Source organism: Rutidosis leptorrhynchoides, chromosome 3 (assembly GCF_046630445.1).
Source record: "Rutidosis leptorrhynchoides isolate AG116_Rl617_1_P2 chromosome 3, CSIRO_AGI_Rlap_v1, whole genome shotgun sequence".
Lineage (NCBI taxonomy): Eukaryota > Viridiplantae > Streptophyta > Magnoliopsida > Asterales > Asteraceae > Rutidosis > Rutidosis leptorrhynchoides.
The window spans coordinates 692,945,396-692,959,521 of NC_092335.1; the positions used below are offsets into that span (position 1 = coordinate 692,945,396).

General features: G+C 29.8%; 1 long non-coding RNA gene across 4 annotated transcripts; it reads left to right on the plus strand.

Moving 5' to 3' along the window:
* Positions 1–1,118: 1,118 nt before the first annotated feature.
* On the plus strand, positions 1,119–4,901 carry LOC139899535 (uncharacterized). Of its 4 annotated transcripts, XR_011777555.1 has the most exons (5): positions 1,119–1,329; positions 1,721–1,805; positions 2,340–2,377; positions 2,502–2,607; positions 2,701–4,901. It is a non-coding gene; the product is annotated as an uncharacterized lncRNA (long non-coding RNA). The 4 variants fall into 4 exon arrangements; XR_011777554.1 differs by having other exon boundaries at positions 1,721–2,607; positions 2,701–4,320; positions 4,555–4,901; XR_011777556.1 differs by having other exon boundaries at positions 1,721–2,607; positions 2,701–2,847; positions 2,990–4,901.
* Positions 4,902–14,126: the final 9,225 nt, after the last annotated feature.

The following is a 14,126-nucleotide window of genomic DNA, read 5'->3' on the forward strand; positions in this document are numbered from 1 at the left end:
CTGATGTGGACGATCCACTCCCGTGGCAACCACAGAGCATACTCGGACTCCTATAACAAAGACCCCCGTCAAACCTGACGCTCTAATACCAGTTGTTGGGAAATTACGGTCTCACTAATTCCCACCACCCAGCCCAACAATAATAGTAAAGAAATAAGAACAATACACAACACAAGATTTAACGTGGAAACTCCAAAACAGGAGAAAAACCACCGGCCCCCAAAGAGAGAAATACACTATATTAAAAATTGTTACAATGATATAGACAACTCTCTTAAGCCAACTACACTCTCCAAAATATTTAACTTATACAACTCTCAAACAAGGGTAAGAAAGAAAGAAATAATCAAATACTTAAAGTGTATTGATTGGTGCAATTTGGAAGTAATCCCATAAGCTCCTTTTATAACCAAAGAGATTACTTCCCACTCTTTCCATCCACCGATGTGGGACTAAGCAAAAAACATTTCTTCTACTAGCCAAAAAATCAAACCAACACAAACTGCATATGGTAACAATGTTATAGAAGTTATTCGATCATTACCTTAATGGACCAAATTAGATGTGATTGTGCTACATATTTAAAAATCGGGTTTGTTCATGTCTTTGTAATTTGTTGGGTGTTGAGGTGTTAAAATGGGTAGGTTAAGGTTGGGTAATGGGTAAATTATCTTTAGATTTTAGACATCACATGTACTTCCTTTTACTAGGATATCATGGCTAGGCTGGAATAATAAGTGGGGATATGTTGGTATCTATGGGAAGAAATGTTCGGTAAATCAAGTTTGTACGGGCGAAAGTAATATCATGTGGTCCATTATGACGCATTCACTTAAAAAGATGTCAATTTGGGTTATGGTTAATCAAGTAAGAGGAGTAATGTTTTAAAACTAGCTTGAACTACTTGTGTCAGATTGGGTTTTTAGTGTCAAATGGGATGACAAAATTCTTTATATATATAAAATTTTTATTAATGACTGAATTTTGATTAATTTTGTCCAGTTTTATGACTATTCTTGATGATTTAATCTCATCCATCCATTATCCCTAATCTAACAAATCACGTGATATGTGATGGTTACTGACCTAAATTCTCGTTTGTACCCCTATCCATCCAAAACAACTCGGAACAAATTAGGGAAAATAGGGGTTCAAGCAATATCACTCTGTATTCATCATCATCATCATCAAACGGGAAAATTAAAGGAAATTAGGGGTTTTTGGAAGAGAACTCATTCGCAAGTTCAATCAGAATGATCAAAGTTAATAATACGCTCTCAACATCGCTGTGACACATCTAATGCGCGTTTTCTATAACCGTCATAAAAGGTACGTTCATCGTTCATTGTTATTTCGATTGATTCAACAGTTCTGTAGAATAATTGTTTGATAAATACGGTTCATCATCCAATTATCGAAAGAAAATTGATTTTCTTAAACATCAAAGCGTTAGGGTTTGATATCCCTTTGCATTTACGGTTTTAGGTAAGTCGATCAATCTTGATGTATCAGGTTAAAATGTTTTTTGATGAATAGCGTTTCGTAAATCAATTGATTACACGGTTACGTGATTTAGTAAGGTTTCATTGATTTACACCTGTTATGTGTGTTGCTGTTGTTTGACAGATAATAGTGTTCTATAAAATTTATGCTTACTGTGATCTGTTTGTTAATAGCATTCTATAAAATTTATGCTTAATGTGATCTTTTTGTTACACAGGCAGCCACCTATATGAGAGAAGCTGCTGCAGCAAGTCGTTGACCAGATTCAGTCATCTACTTATACAAAAATCACGTTTCTTCTGGTACAATAATACTCTTATGTGTGTTAGAAATTGCTTATTAAATCTAAATACCTTAGTTTGCGGGTGGTTTGGATCTAAAATTTCTAATATTAGCTCATTAATTGGAAGGGTGATAATTTATATCCAACATGAGTACCGACCTGTAAGGCACATCCGGAAATCTTTGCACCTACTCTACTTACAAGCTTTGCCTTTTTCTTAGTAATTTTAGGATGTTGCAGCAACCAAGAAGTAGTAAGTATTCCATGTTCTATGATGAGTTATAGCAGTCATGTGATCATCATCAGTCACTTTGATGCATTTCGGTTGTTATATGGGATTCTGGACCAGTTTTGGTTATACACCTCATAAAATATCTACTTAGCGTTTTATATACGATGCATTATGTTAATATGTACTCCGTATCTATCTATACGTATATTGTGCTCATTTGAGTTACTAACAACAACAAATTATGGTGTTAGTTTGAAGTGATAAAGTTTTAATTTTATTAATGATTGGAATTTGTTAGATGACTTTCTCACCCTACTGCAGATATGGTGGAAAGGTCAAAAGTTCGATATTTTGGGCAAGTTAGTTTTCTACACACAAGTTATTCTATGTGAATATCACATCTGTATTGGACATTTTGACCATTCATAGAAAATATTTTTTTGTACTTTCACAAATCTTATTATTCATGTGACTTGCCTCTAGAGATGTTGATGAAATGATGGTCGAACGTCTGGGTTCTATATTTATGCCACATGGCCTGGGACACCTCGTGGGACTCCATACATATGATCTTGGTGGCTACCTAAAGGTCCATACAAAGCTACTACTATTTATTGTTTATTTAGTTTGATAAATATTAGTTATCACTTATTTAACGATATCAGCTGTGAATATTATACAGGGAGCTGAAACACACAAAGGATCGGGGTTAAGGGTCCCTGTGCACGAGTAGAAATCTCATGGATGGGATGGTTAGTGTTATCATTTTTTGTCACATTCTTTACTGGTGTTGATATACATTAACCGCTATGGAGGAGGTTTTTCCTGTGTAAGCTACTATTGCTTCGTACTATTTTATTATTTGATCCTCTCATGTTTAAATGGCACCCATCTAAATACAAATTAGAGAAGTCCAATAATGAGGAGCAAGCTGATGGTATAACACATGTTGATAAAAATTAAATTTGCAGTTCGTGCTACGGTGCTAAAGCAACTTCATGTTTGTAGCATTGATCGTAAATTTCAGCAATTAGAATTTTGTGTAAGCTATTTCTCTTCACACTATTTTTTTTATTTGATGTTAAAACACCACCCATTGAAATTAGGGATAGTGACCCACCTTTGTACTACTCAAGTTTACCCAAGATTTCATATTAAACATGAAATAGAAGGTTGTCTATCTATGTAGGAACTGAACTCCAATGCACCCTTTGGTTGTAAGGTGTCAAATTCGACTCATTTGTTTTAAAGTGGGAAGATTTTCGTATCAGTTATCTTAGTATTCATGTTTAGGCATTAGCCTTTTTTATGTGTTAGGGTTTTAGCCTGTTTTCTTTAGATGTATGTATTTATTTGTGAGGGTTTTAGCTTTTTGCTATGTGAAGTTATCTGTATTGATATTATCATATTGCTTTTAATTTATTATTCTTCCTTTAGTCCGTGATTAATTTTTCTAAAAAGGTGTTCTTTAATCAAATATTTTATTTCGCTGATACTGTTGATGCAAATGGCAATTGTATCCCTTTTTAATTGGTATGTCTTAGTTAAAAATCCTTCATGGCAAATTCAACTTACATGTTTTTTATCTGTTAGATATTGGGTATCAATGTATCATAAACATGTATAGGCAAATAGTGATGTGCCCAAATATGGGGTTACAACAGATGGTGATCCTCAGTAACATTATGATGGTTGTTTGTAACACTAACGGGAATAGTTTGTTGTTCTCGCGACCATCAAGATGATGGTAATGTTTTTTTATGTAAGCATTCCAAATATAAAGTTTGTGTAACTTGGCCACTTGGGTCCTTAACTGATTTTCTGATAAAAGTCCACTCTGTTTTTTATGTAAACAAACATGCAAGGTAACTGTAACTATAGAGCATTTGTTAGAAGCGAAGGTGGCTAGCATAAGGCAATGTTTTGATTTGATGGATACATTCACACATATGTAATAATATATTGTAGTTGATTCATAACTATAGAGCATTTGTTAGAAGCGAAGGTGGCTAGCATAAGGCAATGTTTTGATTTGATGGACACATTCACACATATGTAATAATATATTGTAGTTGATTCATAATGAGATGAAAATATGCTAATGATATTATTCTAATTTCATTTGTTACAAGCTAAATATCAACGAATGTTTACTTCAATGGTATCATGCCTCAGTGTGGAAGGGTCCGCGATTAGAAGCAAGCCGGGTTCAATTCATGGGGGCGGAAGGTTTTCTCTCCAATTTAAAAGCGATTAGTTGTCAACCAACCCAGGTCCCGCGATTAGTTGCCAAGCAACCCGGGTAGAAGTTTCCTTCTAGCGTGTGTGGTTGCAAATGATGAGGGTCGTTGAAATAAATGATCTGCTGATAAAAATTCGTCATTCAAATTTTTTTTTTTTTTACAAGCTAAATATATATTATGAACTTTTTTGCTTTATAGATTATTCTTAAGTGTCGATCTTTTCTTATTTTACCTACATTTTTCATGATAAACTTATTATTTGGAATTGTACCATGTTATTGCGTTGTTTACAGGCTTTTAACATTGGATGGTAGATGACGTTGTGCATAAGGTACATGCTGAACTAGCTCTCATCTGTATGCACTTCCGTTTTCTAGAGACGGTGTGGCTTCCAGAGCTAAAATGAATCAACAACGGTCTCGCTGGTTTACAGCAGCTGCTAAAGACGCCTCTGAAGCAGTGAGATTTCTTCTTTTATTTGTTGATTAAATCACAATCCTGGTTGGCAGTATACAAAGGTCGATTGACGCTTTTTCACCATGTAATTTCTTTTGCTGTATAAACATGTCATTTGGGTTATGTTTTAATTTGAAAAGGTTTAATTTAAAAAATGTTCAGTTAAATAGGCAATAAAAAGATTTGATTTTAGATGATGTGGAGATCTTGATTTTTAAAGATGTAATGACCAATGTACTTTAACTAAATTGATGTAGTAAAAACATTACCATCACTATATAAAATATAATGATTCTTAAAAGTCACTCGTGATTAAATTCTAGAAAACCCTGCGAATTCGCGGGTCTTCAGCTAGTATATATATATATACACACACGTAAAATATAAATAAAAAATATTTATTAATCTCTGGAAACTCAAACTATCTAATTTTCTAAAGTATACTGTTGAAAAACCTTTAAAATCTTAAAAGGTTATAAAGTTTTAGTTTAACCTTTGAAATGTTTAACAAAATGAATAAACTGTGTTTAACAGTCGACGTAAGTTAAAAAAAAAAAACAATTCTAAAGTGGGATATCTATTCATTATTTTATTATTATTTTTTTTTTGTAAGCAAGGAAACCCTCCTATGAACGAGCACATTGGCTCCCCTATAGAAGGTAAAACCTCGGGTAATCAAGTCCCCCGAGCGCGAGACCTGGTACCGGGTGAATTGCGCATTATGCGCACCCTCTTGTCACACTCCCTTTTGAACAATTTGACAGAGCCAAGGGTTGAACCCGGGTGGTGTGCTTCATTGGACAACTCGGTGGCCACTCAGGCAAGCCTGAGTGGTTTATTTTTTTTTCTTATTTTGGCTAAAATAACGATAATATTAGAACAAAGTTTTTTTCATAAATAGATGAAAAAGACGAACAAAGATACAATCAAAATAGAAACGCCGCAAAATTCGGAATTGGTAAACGATCCTTATCGCTAACTAAAGAGCAAAAGCTAACTAAACCCGCGCCTTAAACAACCGAATCACTAAAACGATGCCGAAACACGATAAAAAACAAGAACCAAAACAATAAATCAAATCTAACTAAAAAATGATAAACAACACCAAAATAACAATCCGATTACAAATTACCCGACATTTTTGATATATGGTGTATGAGCTATGCATTTTACGGAGTATTACATTTACTTTTTACTCACTATTAAATATTTTACTACATTACAAATAACATTTTTGTATATGCAAATAACATTTTGTAGATAGTATATCTTAAGGACCACAAATTTAACATAGATATAATTACGTTTTTGTTATGAAATTAAAAGTCAAGCAAGTGGGTGTTAGCTTTATCTCTTTACTATTTACATATTGAAAATATGGGTATTGTACAGTATATCTTATGCACTATAAATATGCATCAAATGGAAGTGTAAGAGATGCACCAATATCATATATCAATTTCATATATATATAATATATATTCTTCTCATATACTCTCTTTGCTCCTCTTATAATTTTATTAGTATTCTTAATCAAGAATCAAACCACTAAAGGTAGTTATAAGCCTACTGAATTATAACATCAAACCACTAAAGGTAGTTATAAGCCTACTGAATTATAACACGTTATCAGCACGAAGTGCTCCGTATAATCAAGGTTTTATCTAAGCAATCACAAGTCACTAATCAAGGTAAAAAAGAAAAAATTCTTTAACGATATCTTCTATTATTTATTAGTAAGGTAAATATTATTATCATCATAACTAACATTTATATTTATGTTATTTAAGTTATATATGGTCGGTTATACCACCTGAATTATATTTCTGTAATCTAACTTTTATTAACTTCACTAACATTTATATTTATGTTATTTAAGTTATATATGGTCGGTTATACCGCCTGAATTATATTTCTGTAATCTAACTTTTATTAACTTCACTAACATTTATATTTATGTTATTTAAGTTATATTTGGTCGGTTATACCGCCTGAATTATATTTCTGTAATCTAACTCTTATTAACTTCACTAACATTTATATTTATGTTATCTAACATTTATATGCAATTAATCATTATTTATTTCATGCATACTAATGTTTATTCTTAAATTTATTATTTATGCATAATATGTTTATTCTCTTAATCTTAGTATTTATACTAAACGTATTTATACTAAATGTATTTTATAGTAATCATATTTATACTAATAAAATTCTTTTATTCAAATTATTATTAATATAACGAGTACATAACAGTCGTTAACGTCAACTAACGACGTTACAACGGTCATATATACATAACGGTTGTTAACGTCAACTGACGACGTTACAACGACTATATTTTTCAAATATAAAATAAACATCTTCGTTTTCACATTTTCACAAATCAATCTTCATTTTCTCAGATTACCACTCTTAAAAAGTTTTGGTAAAGATGATTCACACAAGGATGATTTTTCCTATTGTATTGGTCATATTAACTATCATCATTGTTGCTAATATACCACCGGGTGAACCTATATTCTATCATGCCCTTGTGGTTTTATTATTTGTAATCATACCATTATTATGTTGTTTGCTACTTATGAATTTAAAATGATTCTAATTTCATGTTATTAGAAATTGATCATGATTATGATTTATGTTGTTCATCTTTCTGAAAATAGAAAATGTCAAACTTATCAAAGCTTGAGTTTGATGCCCTAGACGTATCGGGAACAAACTACACATCATGGGTCATGGATGTAGAAATAAATCTTGGATCATTGGGTATTCTAGAAACTTTAAGAGAAAACAATACTTGTTCTGATCAAGATAAATTAAAATCAATTGCTTTTATTCACAAACGTATTGATATCACCTTAAAACATATGTATCTCACTATCAAAGGTCCACATGTTTTATGGGAAAGTATTAAGAGTAGATTCGATAATCAAAAGGAAATATTACTCCCAGCTGCGAGGAAAGAATGGAGAAATCTAAGGTTCCAAGATTTTAAAAAGGTAAGTGAATACAGCTCGTCCATGTTCAAGATCCGTTCAAAGCTTCAATTCTGTGGTCAAGAAATAAGTGATGCTGATATGATGGAGAAAACTTTCTACACAATGCATTCTGCAAATATAACTATACAAGAAAATTTGAGATTGTAGAATTACAAAACGTTTTCCAAACTTCAAACTTATCTCTTAGTTGCAGAAGTGAATAAAGAATTACTGATGAAGAATCAAGAATCTCGTCCTACGGGTGCGCAAGCATTTTCTGAAGCTAATGCTATTAACAATAATAATAATAATAATAAAATGCACATGGACGAGGACGTGGGCGAGGTCGTGGTCATATTGGCCAAAATCATCATCATGGAAATTACCATAACAATAATAAAAATCATAACTATGTTCGAAATCACTCTTATGGTAATGGTCGTGGTGGTGGTCGTGGTCGTAATGGTTATGGTGGTCGTGGTCGTGGATAAAGAAATAATAATCCACAAAATTATAAATTTCAACCACCATACAATCCCACAAATCATAATGTTGAAGGAAGCTCTTCAAAGAATATTGAAGATTCTTGTTATCGATGTGGTAAAATTGGCCATTGGTCTAAAAACTGTCGAACAAATCAATATTCTGTTAATCAATATCAGGAATCCCTAAAAGGAAAAGGAAAAGAGGCAAACCTTGTGGATGACCTGGATACAAAAATCGCTGAGCCAACAAGTGACTACTTTAATGAATAAATTTCCTATTATATGTCCATATCAAATAAATGGATGTAGATTTACGATCTATACCATATCTATTTTACTATATGTTTCCTTATTATGTACTTTCGTTTATAACATATTTTTGAATGTAATATATTGATGAATTATGTACTCATTATTTGTTTCTCATATTTTGAAGTTCATGATGTACATTACTGGAGTGCAAAATTAGTCAAATGGTGGGGATCTTTGTATTGCAGACAGTGGTACCACACATACTATACTCAAATCTAAAAAATATTTCACTGATTTTAAAGCAACAGAAGGAACGGTACATACTATATCAGGTTCCGCGAATTTAATAAAAGGAATGGGAAAGGCAAAATTCATGTTACCAAATGGTACAAATTTTCTGATAAAAAATGCCTTATTTTCTCCTATGTCAAAAAGAAATTTGTTAAGCTTCTCTGACATTTACCAAAATGGATATGATTATCAGTCGGTGACTACAGAAAATGATAAACACTTAAGTATCACTGAGAAGAATCATGTGATTTAAAAACTACCAAGACTTAGTTCTGGTTTACATTATACATATATAAATGTATCAGAAGCGCACATGGTAGTAAATGAAAAGGTATGTGATCCTGCAATGATCAATCTGTGGCATGAAATATTAGTCCACCCAGGATCAACAATGATGAAAAGAATAATTCAAAATACACATGGACATCCATTGACGGATCAAACGATCCCTTATGATGCACTTATTCCATGTACATCATGCTCACTTGGAAAATTGTGTAGTGACCCGTCCTAATCCATCTGGACGAATACATTACATATGGTTACATCGCGAGGTACTTGACCTCTAAATGATACATTTTACAAACATTGCATTCGTTTTTAAAAAACAAACGTTCATTACATCGAAAATTGACGACATGCATATCATTTCATAATATATCCAACTATAATTGACTTAGTAATAATATTGATGAACTCAAGACTTGAATGCAACGTCTTTTGAAATATGTCATGAATGACTCCAAGTAATATCTCTAGAATGAGCAAATGCACAGCGGAAGATTTCTTTCATACCTGAGAATAAACATGCTTTCAAGTGTCAACCAAAAGGTTGGTGAGGTCATAAGTTTATCGTAAACAATAAAATTCATCATTTTGATAGACCACAAGATTCAAATACAGTACACCTATCTCGTGTACGAAACCATTTTTCATAAATCTTAGTAACTGTACATATATCTCGTGTAGAAAAATATCATACACATAACCTGTGTATAAAATCATTCTCTCGATACATAACATTCACTTTTCATTCATTGCTTGGCTTGGTAACCGACCTTAACATATAATGCTCATCAATAATATCCCCAAAACAGAACATCTCGTTTGTATAATATATAAACCTCGAAGTACTAAACACCAAGCCCACTAGCTCTTCCGTCTAGTGAACATTCTGGGTGGGGGTGTTAAACCCGGTAGCTACCTTTAGGATTCGCGTGAATTAGGGTCATACCCGATTCTAATTCTTAGGTTACCAAGCAATAATAATCAGGGGAAAAATATTCACAACAATTAGTGGCAATTATCACGTCCAACTAATTCAATAATAATCCACAGAACTTCTGTCTGCATAATAATTCATTCGAGGAATGTTTTACTTATGTTTATCTCGTCAAACATTTATAAAAGCATTTCATGTATTTGCAGTTCAAAATATATTTCAAAAGCATTTAATAAAGCAGTTATAAAAACGGCGCATGTATTCTCAGTCCCAAAAATATAAAGAGTAAAAGGGAATCAAATGGACTCACTATACGATATTTTGTAGTAAAAATATGCATACGACGGAACTGAACAATGCAGGGTTGGCCTCGGATTCACGAACCTATATCATTTGTATATTCATTAATACATATAATCGTAATCGATTAAATATATATATAATTGTTGATAGAGTTAAGTTAAATATATTTTTATATGGGGATCACTTGTTTGTAATTAATAATTATGATAATACTAATATTAGTAATAATATTGATACTTTATAATATTGATAAAGGTGATAATAATAGTGTTAATAATGATATTAATAATGATAATAATATTAAATTGTATTAAAGTAACTATGATATTATTTATTATACTAATTCTTTTAAAACATACATTAATTAAGATCTTAATAATTTTCATAATATTATTTATATCTAAAATTTCTATATTTTTAATCTTAACAATATTATTAACTTGTATATTCATAGTTATAATAATCATAACTTTCGTGTTTAATTTATAAACTAATGACTATAGTTTCTTTTAATATTAATTTGTATTCATAATCATAATTTACATGTGTTCATATAATTATAAACAATCTCCTAATCTTTATCATAATACTTTTTATCATAAATTTACCTGTTTAGTATTCTTGAAATCCCAATATTATTACTAGCCAAAAATAACTCAAATCATACTATAAATAATAATATTATTGATGATAATACTAAATGATGGTACTAATATGGTTAATAAATATAACTAACTTAATAATACTAATGATATAACATGTATTAATGTTAATAATAATAACAATTTACTTATCATAATAAATACATAATAATAGTAATAATAATTAGTATTAGCAAAAATAATAATAACAATAATAATAATAATAATAATAATAATAATAATAATAATAATAATAATAATAATAATAATAATAATAATAATAATAATAATAATAATAATAATAATAATAATAATAATAATAATTAACAATAATAAGAAAACTACCTCCTTTTGAGTAAAAAAAATAGTTGTCCTTGCTGAGATTCGAACTCACCACCACTAGTTAACCCACAACACCCCTTAACCAACTGTTCTGCCTAGCTTTTTCTGTTTTAAACTCGTTCTTAGATTATTTAACCCGAATTGTTTTTCAATTTCAAATCCTTCATCTTCTTCATACAATTTCCATCGACCAAAATCAATTTAATCAAAACAATCACCCTTTGTTCCTATACTAAAATAGAAAAATGACTTTAACTTTCGAATTTAAATTAATAGACTCATTAAAACATAAAAAATAAAAATAAATAAAAACAGAAAAAGAATGCTGATGTGCGACGGTATGAAGAAAAAAAAAGGAAATAATGATTTCGCGATTTGTACATTTTGAGACCTTGTTGTCTACATGAACTATCTTTCAAATGATCATTAGAATGTACAAGCATCATCAATTGAATCTGAGTTGCAACAGATTATTCCAATTTGTTTGAAGAAAATCGTTTGACTTTTTAAAACCATAACTTTGACCTCGAAATTAAACCTTGAATTCATGAATTAAGATTTGAAAATTTGTAGATAGCTGGAGTAAAGGATTACTAACACTTTTGCATTTCTCGATTTTTATAATTCATTCGAAATTGAATTTTTGTGAAAAAGGTGTCGACGAACAGGGAATCAAGTGGGTGTGTTATCTTTTTTTTTTTCCTTTACGGCTAACAAGGATTGACAAAATATATCATGCTTGTGATTATCTGATACAGCAACTAGAATTGATTGAGGTTGGATTTTAGCTATAATGCTCGACAGGATTTTTAATCGGGTACTAGTAAATAAATAAAAAAATTAAAGTTCTGCTTTTTTTTTCAATTATCTGTATGCTTGATTGAGATAGAAACGCTTTTGGAGATATACACAAAATTTATATACAGTTTAGTGATCTTATCCCTCTATTATTAATAATTAATAATTAATAATTATAATTTTATTAATAATACTCTAAATAAAAATAAAAATAATATTAATAATGATATTGTTCTTAACTAAAAAAAATGATAAATATAATATTATTCATAATAAGAATTTGTATTATTTATAATAATAATGATAACCTAAAAATATAGTGATTTTTAGTGATAATGATAATAAAAATTCTAAAATAATAATTATAATTATAATGTAACAAATTTCATGTATCAATTTTATATCTATGTATTATCATTTTAATAATATTAATAATGCTGATATTAGTACTAATATTAATTTTTGTATTTTAATGAAAGTATATATAATAACCATATTTTAACTTGTAATTACCTATATTAATATTACTTTTTATTAGTTATGTAATATCCTAATGTATATTTAATAACATACATTGGATATTTAATATTCATATTCATATATATATAATAGTATACATACAATCAGAATTCTTTTGTATCACAATCATATATATATATATATATATATATATATATATATATATATACATAGATATATATATACATACATAGATATATATATATACATACATATATATATATATGTATATATATATATGTATGTATGCATATATATATATATATCTATATAATTTCATTGCTACATATTTAATTATATTTTAAGTATCAAGTAAGTAATATATTAATTATATATATTGAAACAAATAATTTCAGAGTATAACATTAAATACTTTATTAACATTGTCAAATTATGTAAATTCAATCTATTCTCTATAATTAAATAAACAGTTTTAAATAACAAGTTTAAGTTTTTCTTCATAATAATTAAATCACATGATAGTTCGTTATTATAATTAATTTATAATATATAATTATTTACATGTATAGTAATTTATATATATAAACATTTCTATTTACGATTATTGCTTCGTGAATCATCGGGCACAGTTAAAGGGCAAATGCATTCATGTACATTGTTCTAAAAGTTTTTGAGACTCTATATTACAGACTTTACTTATCGTGTTGGAATCATATAAAGATTAAGTTTAAATTTAGTCGAAAATTCCCGGGTCATCACAGTACCTACCCGTTAAAGAAATTTCGTCCCGAAATTTGAGTGAGGTGGTCATGGCTAACAATAAAAATGTTTTTCATGACGATTATGAGTTGATAAATAGAGTTTTATCATCATTGAGTAATATGGATAAAACAATTCGATTACGCGAAGAGTATAAGTGAAGCTATCACAAAAGTGTGAAATGAGAAAACAATGTTTCGTCATATCCTTTGACGTAGATATGGTTGATTTCTAGAGTTCAAGGAATTTAGAGAAAATCTTTGTAATAAGTTTTGATCCTTCGGTAATCAAATAAATTAGGATTCTCTTTAAATGCGATCATCTGTTTTAATTGCTTTGTTGAATATTTTACTATAAATCCATTCCCTTCGTTTCCTTTATATTTTGGAGTTTCATACTTTTGTTTTCTCTTCCCATCATTAAGTCAAACGAATACTGGTTCAGAATTTGTAGTTATGGAGTTTCGAATGAACATGACTAACGTTCTAAGAGGGAGATTGTAATGGCACGATCTTGATTGGTTAAATTACCAGCATTCAAGAGAAGAGATAGAATCATCAGGAAGATATGTTCCTGATGTGTTTAGAGATTAGGTAGAATGTAAGAGTCGTGTAAAATGGCACATGATGATGTTATGATCTGTGAATCATCACGTCCCATTAGAAACTCAGCATGACTTACTGTAATATAATCACATTGATCAAGTGTCATTATATTATACTAACTCATGCTTCAGTTCCCAACACTACTTCAGAAACATTCATATTTTAAATTTGAGGGTTTACATAATATAGAAACTAAAACAGTTTCCTTTTATAATATAATACAGATAGCGCGGAGAGATAATTAATA